We start from the raw sequence: 11,068 nt of genomic DNA, 5'->3' as shown, positions 1-11,068 counted from the left end.
GACGGCAGGCAACGGCGCGGCGACGGCGCGGCGGGGCTGGCGGTGGTGGTGGCGGCGGCATTTAAAGGGGCGAGGGGCGGTGTGGCTTGGGCGAGGGGGCGCCCGGGGAGGAGTCCGGCTCGGACTCCCCTCGGCGTCCGTGCTACGCACGGCGACGCGCGCGAGGGAGACGGCAGCGGGATGGGCCGGCTGGGCTTCGGCCCATCTTGGTCTGGAAACTTTTTTTAAAATAATTTCACCGGAACTAAGAAAAATCCTAGAAAACAAAATAAAAATCTAAAAATGCCAACCAAATTTTCACCGTCTAAATGAAATATTTAGAACGAGATGAACATTTTCTTGGCACTAAAATGCAATTTTGAAAACGTGCAATTTTTCTAATGCAAACAAAATTGCAATAAAATCCAAATAAAAACAAATATTGATTTTAATATTTTTCCTCCAATATTTCATTTATTTTGGAGAAGTCATATTATCTCCTCTCATATATTTTAATATGAAATATTTTCAGAAAGAAGAATAATTAAAACCAAAATCCTCGTTTCAAAATTTGATAAAATCAAATTTGAAAACCGAGGAAATCTCCAAGTCTCTCCGAGGGTCCTTGAGTTGCTTAGGATTTCGAGGATCGCGAGATGAAATGCAATAAAATATGATATGCAAGAATGATCTTTGTATAACATTCCAAATTGAAAATTTGGGATGTTACACTAGCGAGGTCTAAGCTTGGGGGAGTTGATACTTCCATTTTGCATCATGTTTTTATATCGATATTTATTGCATTATGGGCTCTTATTACACATTATGTCACAATACTTATGCCTATTCTCTCTTATTTTACAAGGTTTACACAAAGATGGAGAATGCCGGCAGCTGGGATTCTGGACTGGAAAAGGAGCAAATATTAGAGACATATTCTGCACAGCTCCAAAAGTCTCGAAACTTCACAGAAGTTATTTCCAGAATATATAAAAAATACTGAGCGCAAGAACTTCCAGAGGAGGGCGACACCCTGGCCATGAGGGTGGGGTCGCGCCCCCTGCCTCGTGGGCCCGTAGTGGCCCTCTGATGCCCATCTTCTGCTATATGGAGTCTTTCATCGAGGAAGAAATCATAAGCAAGCTTTTGGGACGAGACTCCGCCGCCACGAGGCAGAACCTTGGCGAAACCAATCTAGGGCTCTGGCGGAGCTGTTCTGCAGGGGAAACTTCCCTCCAGGAGGGGGAAATCATCACCATCGTCATCACTGACGATCCTCTCATCGGGAGGGGGTCAATCTCCATCAACATCTTCACCAGCACCATCTCATCTCAAACCCTAGTTCATCTCTTGTATCCAATCTTTGTATCCAAACCTCAGATTGGTACCTGTGGGTTGCTAGTAGTGTTTATTACTCTCTGTAGTTGATGCTAGTTGGTTTACTTGGTGGAAGATCATATGTTAGATCCATTATGCGTATTAATACCCCTGTTATTATGAACATGAATATTCTTTGTGAGTAGTTACGTTTGTTCCTGAGGACATGGGAGAAGTCTTGCTATTAGTAGTCATGTGAATTTGGTATTCGTTCGATATTTTGATGAGATGTATGTTGTCATCCCTCTAGTGGTGTCATGTGAACGTCGACTACATGACACTTCACCGTTGTTTGGGCCTAGAGGGAGGCATTGGGAAGTAATAAGTAGATGATGGGTTGCTAGAGTGACAGAATCTTAAACCCTATTGTATGTGTTGCTTCGTAAGGGGCTGATTTGGATCCATATGTTTCATGCTACGGTTAGGTTTACCTTAGTACTTCTGTTGTAGTTGCGGATGCTTGCAATAGGGGTTAATCATAAGTGGGATGCTTGTCCAAGTAAGGAAAGTACCCAAGCACCGGTCCACCCACATACCAGATTATCAAAGTACCGAACGTGAATCATATGATCGTGATGAAAACTAGCTTGACGATAATTCCCATGTGTCCTCGGGAGCGCCTTACATCATATAAGAGTTTTTCCAGGCTTTTCCTTTGCTACAAAAAGGATTGGGCCATCTTGCTGCACCTTATTTACTTTTATTACTTGCTACTCGTTACAAATTACCTTATCACAAAACTATCTATTACCGATAATTTCAGTGCTTGCAGAGAATACCTTACTAAAAACTTCTTATCATTTCCTTCTGCTCCTCATTGGGTTCGACACTCTTACTTATCGAAAGGACTATGATAGATCCCCTATACTTGTGGGTCATCAATCTCGTGAGCGCTAAAGTTTCTATTTTTTACAGCAAGATCGCAAAGACTTCCCCCAAGTCTTCCCAAAGGTTCTACTTGGCACAAACACTAATTAAAAACATAAAACCACATCTAAACAGAAGCTAGATGAATTATTTATTACTAAACAGGAACAAAAAACAAGAAACAAAAATAAAATTGGGTTGCCTCCCAACAAGCGCTATCGTTTAACGCCCCTAGCTAGGCATAAAAAACAAGAATAGATCTAGGTATTGTCATCTTTGGTATGCAATCCATAAGTGGCTCTCATAATAGATTCATAAGGTAATTTAATTTTCTTTCTAGGAAAGTGTTCCATGCCTTTCCTTAACGGAAATTGGAATCTAATGTTTCCTTCTTTCATATCAATAATTGCACCAATCGTTCTAAGGAAAGGTCTACCAAGAATAATAGGACATGAAGGATTGCAATGTATATCAAGAACAATGAAATCTACGGGCACATAATTCCTATTTACAACAATAAGAATATCACTAATCCTTCCCATAGGTTTCTTAATAGTGGAATCCGCAAGGTGCAAATTTAAAGAACAATCATCAAATTCACGGAAACCTAACTCATCGCACAGAGTTTTTGGAATTGTGGAAACACTAGCACCCAAATCACATAAAGCATAGCATTCATGATATTTAATTTTGATTTTAATAGTAGGTTTCCACTCATCATAAAGTTTTCTAGGGATAGAAACTTCTAATTCAAGCTTTTCTTATTAAGATTTCATTAAAGCATCAACAATATGTTTGGTAAAAGCTTTATTTTGATCATGAGCATGAGGAGAATTTAGTATGGATTGCAAAAAGGAAATACAATCTATCAAAGAGCAATTATCATAATTAAATCCCTTGGAATCCAAAATAGTGGGTTCATTGCTATGTAAAGTTTTGACCTCTTCAATCCTGCTTTTACCATTTTTTGCATCAAGATCTAAAAATTCCGAATCATTGGGTTGCCTTTTAGCTAAAGTTGACTCATCTCCAGTCCCATCATTATCAAGATTCATATTGCAAAAAAAAGATTTAATAGGATACACATCAATCACTTTTAGATCTTCATCCTTATTATCGTGAAAACTAGAAGAACACGATTTTATAAAGCAATCTTTTTTAGCACGCATCCTAGCGGTTCTTTCTTTGCACTCATCAATGGAAATTCTCATGGCTTTGAGAGAATCATTGATATCATGCTTAGGTGGAATAGATCTAAGTTTCAAAGAATCAACATAAAGAGAAATTCTATCCACGTTTCTAGCCAACTCATCAATCTTAGGCAATCTTTCTTCAAGCAAAGCATTGAAATTCTTTTGCGAAATCATAAATTCTTTAACACTACTCTCAAAATCAGAGGGCATCTTATTAAAATTTCCATAAGAGTTGTTGTAGGAATTACCATAATTATTAGAGGAATTACTAGGAAACGGCCTAGGATTAAAGTTTCCTCTATAAGCGTTGTTACCAAAATTGTTCCTACCAACAAAATTCACATCCATAGATTCATTATTATTCTCAATCAAAGTAGACAAAGGCATATCATTAGGATCATAAGAAACACTCTTATTAGCAAAAAAATTCATAAGTTCATCCATCTTTCCACTCAAAACATTAATTTCTTCTATAGCATGAACCTTTTTACTAGTAGATCTTTCAGTGTGCCACTGAGAATAATTAACCATAATATTATCTAGGAGTTTAGTAGCTTCTCCTAAAGTGATTTCCATAAAAGTGCATCCCGCAGCCGAATCTAAAAGATCTCTAGAAGGAAAATTCAATCCGGCATAATTTTTTTTGTATAATCATCCATAAATTCAAACCATGTGTAGGGCAATTACATATCATTAATTTCATCCTCTCCCAAGCTTGTGCTTAAAATTCATGATATCGTTTCTAAGAGAGATGATCTTAGCGGGAGGAAAATACTTAGAGATAAAAGCATCTTTGCACTTATTCCATGAATCAATACTATTTTTAGGCAAAGACGAAAACCAAGTTTTAGCACGATCTCTAAGCGAAAACGGAAATAGCTTCAATTTAACAATATCATTATCCACATCTTTCTTCTTTTGCATATCACATAAATTAACAAAGCTGTTTAGATGGGTAGCGGCATCTTCACTAGGAAGGCCAGAAAACGGATCTTTCATGACAAGATTCAGCAAAGCAGTATTAATTTCACAAGATTCAACATCGGTAAGAGGAGCAATCGGAGTGCTAATAAAATCATTATCGTTGTTTTTGGAGAATTCACACAATTTAGTGACAAACAATCAATCCAACACACAAGCAAACAACATGCAGGCGAAAAGAAGGCGAACGAAAAAGAAGGCGAATAAAACGGCAAGGGTGAAGTGGGGGAGAGGAAAACAAGAGGCAAATGGCAAATAATGTAATGTGAGGGATAAGAGTTTGTGATGGGTACTTGGTATGTCTTAACTTGATGCAACCTCCCCGGCAACATCGCCAGAAATCCTTCTTGCTACCTCTTGAGCATGTGTTGGTTTTCCCTTGAAGAGGAAAGGGTGATGCAACAAAGTAGCGTAAGTACTTCCCTCAGTTTTTGAGAAACAAGGTATCAATCCAGTAGGAGGTAACACACAAGTCACCTAGTACCTGCACAAACAAACAAGAACCTCGCAACCAACGCGATAAAGGGGTTGTCCATCCCTTCACGGTCACTTATGAAAGTGAGATCTGATAGAGATAATAAGATAAATATTTTTGGTGTATAGATTGCAAAATAAATAGTGATAAAAATAGTAAATAGATAGGAAAATAATATGATGGAAGATAGACCCGGGGGCCATAGGTTTCACTAGTGGCTTCTCTCAAGATAGCAAATTCTACGGTGGGTGAACAAATTACTGTCGAGCAATTGATAGAAAAGCGCATAGTTATGAGAATATCTAGGCATGATCATGTATATAGGCATCACGTCCGCAAAAAGTAGACCGGAACGATTCAGCTTCTACTACTATTACTCCACACATCGACCGCTATCCAGCATGCATCTAGAGTATTAAGTTCATAAGAACAGAGTAGTGCATTAGGCAAGATGACATGATGTAGAGGGATAAACTCAAGCAATATGATATAAACTCAAGCAACAATATAATACGTGCCTTGCTTCCCCTGCTGTCACTGGGAAAGGACACCACAAGATTGAATCCAAAGCTAAGCACTTCTCCCATTGCAAGAAAGATCAATCTAGTAGGCCAAACCAAACTGATAATTCGAAGACACTTGCAAAGATATTTAAATAATGCATAAAAGATTTCAGAGAAGAATCAAATGTTGTTCATAGATAATATGGGTCATAAACCCACAATTCATCGGATCTCGACAAACACACCGCAAAAAGAATTACATCGAATAGATCTCCAAGAGAATCGAGGAGAACTTTGTATTGAGATCCAAAGAGAGAGAAGAATCCATCTAGCTAATAACTATGGACCCGAAGGTCTGTGGTAAACTACTCACACATCATCGAAGAGGCTATGGTGTTGATGTAGAAGCCCTCCGTGATTGATTCCCCCTCTGGTAGAGCGCCGGAAAAGGCCCCAAGATGGGATATCACGGGTACAGAAGGTTGTGGCAGTGGAAATAGGGTTTGTTGGTGCTCCTAGATCTTTTCGGGATATATGGGCATATATAGGAGGAAGAAGTACGTCGGTGGAGCTGCGAGGGTCCCACGAGGGTGGGGGCGCACCCTCCAGCCTCGTGGCCTCCTCGTTTCTTTCTTGACATCCACTCCAAGTCTCCTAGATCACGTTTGTTCCAAAAATAACTCTCCCGAAGGTTTCATTCTATTTGGATTCCGTTTGATATTTCTTTTCTGCGAAGCACTAATATAGGCAAAAAAACAGCAATTTGCACTGGGCCTTTGGTTAATAGGTTAGTCCCAAAAATAATATAAAAAGGTATATTAAAGCCCATTAAACATCCAAGGTTGATAATATAATAGCATGGAACAATAAAAAATTATAGATACGTTGGAGACGTATCAAGCATCCCCAAGCTTAATTCCTGCTCGTCCTCGAGTTGGTAAATAATAAAAACAGAATTTTTGATGTGGAATGCTACCTAGCATAATTCTCAATGTAATTTTATTTATTGTGGCATGAATGTTCAGGTCCGAAAGATTCAAGACAAAAGTTTAATATTGACATAAAGATAATAATACTTCAAGCATACTAATAAAGCAATTGTGTCTTCTCAAAATAACATGGCCAAAGAAAGTTATGCCTACAAAATCATATAGTCTGGCTATGCTCTATCTTCACCACACAAAGTATTTAAAACATGCACAACCCCGAAGACAAGCCAAGCAATTCTTTCATACTTTTGATGTTCTCAAACTTTTTCAATCTTCACGCAATATATGAGCGTGAGCCATGGACATAGCACTATACGTGGAATAGAATGGTGGTTGTCGAGAAGACAAAAAGGTGAAGATAGTCTCACATCAACTAGGCGCATCAACGGGCTATGGAGATGCCCATCATTAGATATCAATGTGAGTGAGTAGGGATTGCCATGCAACGGATGCACTAGAGCTATAAGTGTATGAAAGCTCAACAAAAGAACTAAGTGGGTGTCCATCCAACTCGCTTGCTCACGAAGACCTATGGAATTTTGTGGAAGACCATCATTGGAATATACAAGCCAAGTTCTATAATGTAAAATTCCCACTAGTATATGAAAGTGGCAACATAGGAGACTCTCTATCATGAAGATCATGGTGCTAATTTGAAGCACAAGTGTGGTAAAAGGATAGTAACATTGCCCTTCTCTCTTTTTCTCTCATTTTTCTTTCTCTTTTTTTATAATTCGTCCGGAGTCTCATCCTGACTTGTGGGGGAATCATAGTCTCCATCATCCTTTCCTCACTTGGGACAATGCTCTAATAATGATGATCATCACACTTTTATTTACTTACAACTCAAAAATTACAACTCGATACTGGAACAAAATATGACTCTATGTGAAAGCCTCCGGCGGTGTACCGGGATGTGCAATGAATCAAGAGTGCCATGTATGAAAGAATTATAAAGGTGGCTTTGCCACAAATACGATGTCAACTACATGATCATGCAAAGCAATGATGTAACGTGTCATAACAAATGGAATGGTGGTAAGTTCCATGGCAATATATCTCGCAACGGCTATGGAATTGCCATAATAGGTAGGTATGGTGGCTGTTTTGAAGAAGGTATATGGTGGGTGTATGGTAACAGCGAAAGTTGCGCAGTACTAGAGAGGCTAGAAATGGTGGAAGGGTGAGAGTGCGTATAATCCATGGACTCAACATTAGTCGTAAGAACTCACATACTTATTGCAAAAATATATTAGTTATCAAAACAAAGTAATATGAGCATGCTCCTAGGGGGGATAGATTGGTAGGAAAATACCATCGCTCGTCCCCGACCGCCACTCATAAGGAAGACAATCAATAAATAAATCATGCTCCGACTTCATCACATAACGGTTCACCATATGTGCATGCTACGGGAATCACAAACTTTAGAACAAGTATTTCTCAAATTCACAACTACTCAACTAGCATGACTCTAATATCACCATCTTCATATCTCAGAACAATTATCAAGTATCAAACTTCTCATAGTATTCAATGCACTTTTTATGATAGTTTTTATTATACCCATCTTGGATGCCTATCATATTAGGACTAATTTTATAGCCAAAGCAAATTACCATGCTGTTCTAAAATACTCTCAAAATAATATAAGTGAAGCATGAGAGATCAATAATTTCTATAAAATAAAACCATCACCGTGCTCTTAAAAAGGTATAAGTGAAGCACTAGAGCAAAATTATCTAGCTCAAAAGATATAAGTGAAGCACATAGAGTATTCTAATAAATTCCAATTCATGTGTGTCTCTCCAAAAGGTGTGTACAGCAAGGATGATTGTGGTAAACTAAAAAGAAAAGACTCAAATCATTCAAGACGCTCCAAGCAAAACACATATCATATGGTGAATAAAAATATTGCCTCAAGTAAAGTTACCGATAGACGAAGACGAAAGAGGGGATGCCTTCCGGGGCATCCCCAAGCTTAGGCTTTTGGCTGTCCTTGAATTTTACCTTGGGGTGCCTTGGTCATCCCCAAGCTTAGGCTCTTTCCACTCCTTATTCCAAAGTCCATCAAATCTTTACCCAAAACTTGAAAACTTCACAACACAAAACTCAACAGAAAATCTGATGAGCTCCGTTAGTATAAGAAAACAAACCACCACTTCAAGGTACTGTAATGAGCTCATTCTTTATTTATATTGGTCTTAAACCTACTGTATTCAAACTTCTCTATGGTTCATACCCCCCCCCCACGATACTAGCCATAGATTCATCAAAATAAGCAAACAACAAACAAAAAACAGAATCTGTCAAAAACAGAACAGTCTGTAGTAATCTGTAGGTTTCGAATACTTATGTAACCCCAAAAATTCTGAAATAAATTGGTGGACATGAGGAATTTGTCTATTAATTATATTCAAAAATAATCAACCTAATCTCACTCTCCAGTAAAAAAATGGCAGAAAATCTTGTGAGCGCTAAAGCTTCTATTTTTTTTACAGCAAGATCGCAAAGACTTCCCCTAAGTCTTCCCAAAGGTTCTACTTGGCACAAACACTAATTAAAAGCATAAAACCACATCTAAACAGAAGCTATATGAATTATTTATTACTAAACAGGAACAAAAAAGAAACAAAAATAAAATTGGGTTTCCTCCCAACAAGCGCTATCGTTTAACGCCCCTAGCTAGGCATTGATAATTTCAATGATGCTCACATGAAAGACAAGAATTGAAGCACAAAGAGAGCATCATGAAACATATGACAAACAGATCTAAGTCTAACATACATCCTATGCATAGGCATCTTATAGGGAAAAAATCAAGCAAAAACTAGCATATGCAAAGAAGCGGAAAGAAGCAATAGCAATCTCAACATAACGAGAGGTAATTTAGTAACATGAAAATTTCTACAATCATATTTTCCTCTCTCATAATAATTACTTGTGGGATCATAAGAAAATTCAACAAAATAGCTATCACATAAAATATTTTCAACACGATCCACATGCATGCAAAGTTGACACTCTTCCAAAATAGTGGGAATATCATTAACTGAAGTCATGACCTCTCCAAACCCACTTTTATCAAAAATAGCATAAGATTAAAAATTCTCCAAATATGTGGGATCTAATGTTGACACTCTTCCAAACCCACTTTCAATATTATTGCAAACATTATTATCAATCTCATATTCATCATGGGGCTTAAATAAATTTTCAAGATCATAAGAAGAATCACCCCAATCATGATCATTGCAACAAGTAGTAGACACAGCAAAACTAGCATCCCCAAGCTTAGGGTTTTGCATATTATTAGAACAATTGATATCAATAGAATTTATAGTAAAATCATTGCAATCATGGTTTTGATTCAAGGAACTATCAAGTATGGGTGCAATAGCAATAATCTCGTGTTTAACATAAGGAACTATAGCAAATTCATCTCCATAAATATTGGCATCATGGCTATAAGAATAGCAAGCATCATGTTCATCAAAGGATATTTCAATCAAATCATCAGAATCACAATTATCTATAGATTCGTGCATATCACTATTTTCTTCCAAAGCAACGGTCATTCTCTCAATAAATTCCTTAACATAGGATTGTGAGCATAGTTTTCATAGCAATATTTAAGTATGTCGGAATTTTCAGATTTGTAGAGAGTAATATCATACTTTTCAATCAAAGAAGCAACTTCATGAGCACCCTTAAAAATGACAAATTCTTTAATTTGTTCGATATCATAGTAACTATAAACACCCTTTCCATAAGAAGATAAGATTTCATTATCATTAAACTCACATAGGTAGGGAAGGTGTTTTTTAGGGTTCTTAGAGCAATAAGTAAAGTCATAAATTTCACAAAGATTCCAAGCATAGCATAGCAAACTATTTATATGATACCATAAGAGCTTCCTCTTTTCGGACAAACGATGACGCACAAAATGAGCATGCTCATCTAAAGATTTCCCATCAACTAGGCTAGTTGGGGTTTCAGCACGAGCACATAAGGACCGAAGATGATCCAAGTAGAACACTTTAAGTGGATCCATATTAATAGATTTTTAGCAAGCAAAGATGCAAGCAAATAGAAGGCACATGGAAACACAAACAAAAAGACATACAGGAAGAAGGCGAAGAAAAGGACAAGGTGAAGTGGGGGAGAGGAAAACAAGAGGCAAATGGCAAATAATGTAATGTGAGGGATACGAGTTTGTGATGGGTACTTGGTATGTATTGACTTGTGCGTAGATCTTCCCGGCAACGACGCCAGAAATGGCTAGTTGCTGGGAGATCAAATCTTGACTTGACTTGGTGCAACCTCCCCAGCAATGGCGCCAGAAATCCTTCTTGCTACCTCTTGAGCATGCGTTGGTTTTCCCTTGAAGAGGAAAGGGTGATGCAGCAAAGTAGCGTAAGTATTTCCCTCAGTTTTTGAGAACCAAGGTATCAATCCAGTAGGATACTACACGCAAGTCCCTCCTACCTGCACAAACACACAAGAACCTCGCAACCAACACGATAAAGGGGTTGTCAATCCCTTCACTGTCACTTAAGAAAGTGAGATCTGATAGAGATAATAAGATAAATATTTTTCCTATTTTTGTTGTATAGATCGGAAAATAAAGATTGCAAAATAAACAATGATAGAAATAGCTTGTTGACGGAGAATAATATAATGGAGAATAGACCCGGGGGCCAT

Source organism: Triticum dicoccoides, chromosome 3A (genome assembly GCF_002162155.2).
Source record: "Triticum dicoccoides isolate Atlit2015 ecotype Zavitan chromosome 3A, WEW_v2.0, whole genome shotgun sequence".
In the NCBI taxonomy this organism is placed as follows: domain Eukaryota; kingdom Viridiplantae; phylum Streptophyta; class Magnoliopsida; order Poales; family Poaceae; genus Triticum; species Triticum dicoccoides.
This window is presented reverse-complemented; position numbering follows the sequence as displayed.